Genomic DNA, 3964 nt, shown 5'->3' on the forward strand with positions numbered 1-3964 from the left:
AACTTTATTCAATACTTTACTTTTCATTACACACTCCAAAAACACCTATTTTGATTGCCTTTGATAAACACCATAACAACAGATAACGATAGATTGACATTTGGTCTCTGTGGATTCGACAATATTTTATATTACTCTGTCGCGTTCGTATACTTGAGAAAAGCACCGCATCAAGTTTTTGGCACCGTTGTCGGGGACCAATTTCGTCAAGTTTCATTTTCATGTTGTTATATCGTTTAGACTTAGGCTATTTCCCGCTGGTCAATGCGAAGAACTCGCAGCACCGGAAGTTTAAGCTTAGTATATCCTCTGGTGGAACCTGAACGTTACGCTCGCGCACGTTTATTCTTTCATAGAATTAAGAGAGCTATGGCCGAAGATCAAAACCAAATACCTCTTAAAGATTTCGCTCAACCATCAAATGAAGAACCTAGTTCTAGTATTGTAAACCCAACCATTCCAGCTAATCATTTTGAACTTAAACCATCCCTGTTGCAACTAGTGCAACAGAGACAATTCGCACCATCAAATGAAGACCATCCCTATTGAGAACCCAAACAAACATTTAAAAATATTTCTTCAATTAGCAGACACTTTTAAAACCAATGGAGCTTCTCCTGAGGCAATACGTTTAAGATTATTCCCTTTTTCCCTCAGAGATAAAGCCCTGTCATGGTTAGATTCCCTTCCACCCAATTCCATTACGACTTGGGATAACCTTAGAAGAGTATTCCTTGCGAGATATTTTCCCCCAAGTAAGACCGCCATTCTTCGAAACCATATAACTAGATTTACCCAAAACCAAGGAGAATCACTGTTCGAAGCTTGGGAGAGATATAACGAGTTGTTACGAGCATGCCTACATCATGGTTTAGAAAATTGGTTAATCATTCAAACCTTCTATAATGGACTTCACTATAACACGAAGATGACCATCGACGCTGCCGCAGGCGGTACTCTGATGAACAAACCTTATCCTGAAGCTAGTGCCCTCATTGAAGATATGGCTCAAAACCATCAATCCTGGGGAGTCGAACGAGCGACAGTTGAGAAGAAGGAAGCCCAAGGAGGAGTGCATGAACTAAGCTCTATAGACATGATGCAAGCTAAAATGGACGCATTAGCCCTTAAGGTCGAGCATATGTGCATAAACCCGAATACTGTAGCCGCAATTTCGTCGGATTGTGAGATATGTGGAACCAAAGGACACCAATCTGCAGAATGCAGTCTATTAAACGAAACCCACTCTGAGCAAGTGAACTACACCCAAGGGAACCCATACTCGAATACCTATAACCCTGGATGGAGGAATCACCCAAACTTCTCCTATAAAAACAATAACCCTATCCAAAATAATGCACCTCCGAGACCTAGTTATCAAGCCCCTAGATCAAATCAACCTATGCAACCTGTACCACCAAAGTCGAGCCTTGAGAAAATATGGAAAATTTTATCACCGCTCAAACCGAACAAAACAAGGAGTTCATGAACCAAAACATTCATGTTAACGAATTGATTACTCAGTTAGGAACCAAGGTTGACCAAATAATTACTCATACCAAGATGCTTGAAACCCAAATCTCTCAGGTAGCTTTAAACCAAGCCCCTCAGACTACACCTGGAGGACAATTCCCTGGACAACCTCAACAAAATCCGATAGGATAAGCCAATGCCATTACCCTACGACGTGGGAACGCTTATGATGAGCCACCAAACCCTAGATTGAGTGAACCCGAAACTTCTAAGCAATGTACCAAACCCACGGATGAAGTAAAGGAACCTGAGGAACCTGAAAACCGGGAAGGTCGAGAAAAAGGAGAAGAACCTAAAGATAAAACTTCATACCACCCCCGCCATATAAACCACCTATACCATATCCGCAAAGACTCAAACAAACCGAGATCAATAAACAGTATCAAAAATTTATTAAAGTTATAGAAAAACTTCATTTAAAAATCCCTTTCACAGAAGCCATCACCCAAATACCTTCTTATGCAAAGTTTCTCAAAGACATCATTACCAACAAACGTAGACTTGACAATCCGAAGCCTTTGGAATGTAATGCTATTTCCGAGGACAAATTAGCAAAGAAAGATAAAGATCCTAGAAATTTCTCCATTCCTTGCCTTTTGGGTAATCATGTCATCGAAAAAGGTTTTCTAGACTTAGGAGCTAGTGTGAGCTTAATGCCTTTAGCGGTTTGTGAGATGTTAAACTTAGGAGAATTACAGCCCACTGAGATGTCACTTTAGTTAGCCGATAAATCTGTTAAATATCCGATAGGCATTTTAGAAGATGTCCCTGTTAGGATAGGTCAGTTATTTATCCCTACTGATTTTGTTGTCATGGACATCGAAGAGGACAATGATATACCAATCCTTCTAGGTAGACCATTCTTATCGACTGCAGGAGCCATAATAGATGTCAAGAAAGGAAAGTTGACATTTGAGGCAGGTGACGAGAAAATAGAATTTATACTTTCAAAATTTCTTATGGCACCTGTGATGGGAGACGCGTGTTATGCCTTAGATATCATTGATGAATGTGTTAGAGAACTAGAACAAGAAGAAATTATAAAAACAATTAAGTTACCATCAACTCTCATAAGGGAAGATGATGACTCTAAAAAACCCTACATCGATGATAACCTTTACGAATGTTTATCCCTTACCCCAGATCCTATGCCATGCCCTAAGAAACCAACCTTAGAACTTAAGGAACTGCCTAAGAACCTGAGATATGAGTTCCTCGATGAAAAGATGAACCGTCCAGTTATAGTCAGTGCTACCTTGAGCCAAGAGGAAACAAACCAACTTTTAGACGTTTTACGAAGATATCCCTCAGCCTTAGGATATAATATCTCTGACCTGAAAGGTATAAGCCCATCCGTATGCATGCATCGGATTTCGCTCGAAGAAGATTCAAAACCCTCCAGGGAACATCAGAGAAGAATAAACCCTATAATGAGTGATGTTGTTAAAAAGGAAGTTCTTAAGTTACTTGAGGCAGGTATAATCTATCAGATCTCGGATAGTAAGTGGGTAGGCCTTATGCATGTAGTACCTAAAAATGGACACAGTCGTGCAAAACGATAAAGGCGAACATGTAGCAAAACATTTAGAAGGAGGATGGCGGATGTGTATTGATTATAGAAAATTAAATAAAGCAACCAGGAAGGATCATTTCCCTTTACCATTTATAGACCAAATGTTGGAGCGTCTAGCCAGACACTCTTACTTCTGCTATCTAGATGGATACTCTGGATTCTTCCAAATACCTATCCACCCCGAAGATCAAGAAAAAACTACCTTTACATGCCCTTATGGAACTTTTGCCTACAGACGAATGCCATTCGGCCTCTGTAATGCCCCAGCTACTTTCCAACGCTGCATGATGTCAATCTTTGCAGATTACCTAAATGGTATCATGGAAGTGTTTATGGATGATTTCTCGGTTTGCGGATTTGATTTCCATAATTGTCTTGCTAACCTTGAGAAAATCCTGGAAAGATGCGTGGAGGTGAACCTCGTGCTAAACTGGGAAAAGTGTCATTTCATGGTGACCGAAGGAATAGTTTTAGGACATATAGTTTCTAAAAAAGGTATAGAGGTAGATAGAGCTAAAATAGAAGTTATAGAAAACCTAAAACCCCCAAAAACCATCATTCAAGTCAGAAGCTTTCTTGGACACGCTGGATTCTACCAGCATTTTATTAAGGGCTTCTCCAAAATAACCAAATCTTTAACTGGACTTTTAATGAAAGATGCTGAATTCATTTTTGATGAAAAATGTAATGACGCATTTAATCTTTTAAAGCAAGCATTAATCTCTGCACCTATTATGAAACCGCCTGATTGGTCGGAACCTTTTGAGGTAATGTGCGATGCTAGTGATTATGCAGTTGGAGCCGTTCTAGGACAAAGGAAAGAAAAAAAATTACATGCCCTTTATTATGCCAGTAGAA

At 39.7% G+C, this 3964-nt stretch overlaps 1 non-coding gene across 1 annotated transcript; it reads right to left on the reverse strand.

Annotated features, from left to right (window-relative positions):
- Nucleotides 1-766: 766 nt before the first annotated feature.
- LOC127124484 (small nucleolar RNA R71) lies at nucleotides 767-873 on the reverse strand. Its single transcript, XR_007803969.1, has one exon. It is a non-coding gene; the product is annotated as a small nucleolar RNA R71 (small nucleolar RNA).
- Between the last annotated feature and the right edge of the window lie 3091 nt (nucleotides 874-3964).

This window comes from Lathyrus oleraceus, chromosome 2, assembly GCF_024323335.1.
Source record: "Lathyrus oleraceus cultivar Zhongwan6 chromosome 2, CAAS_Psat_ZW6_1.0, whole genome shotgun sequence".
Lineage (NCBI taxonomy): Eukaryota > Viridiplantae > Streptophyta > Magnoliopsida > Fabales > Fabaceae > Lathyrus > Lathyrus oleraceus.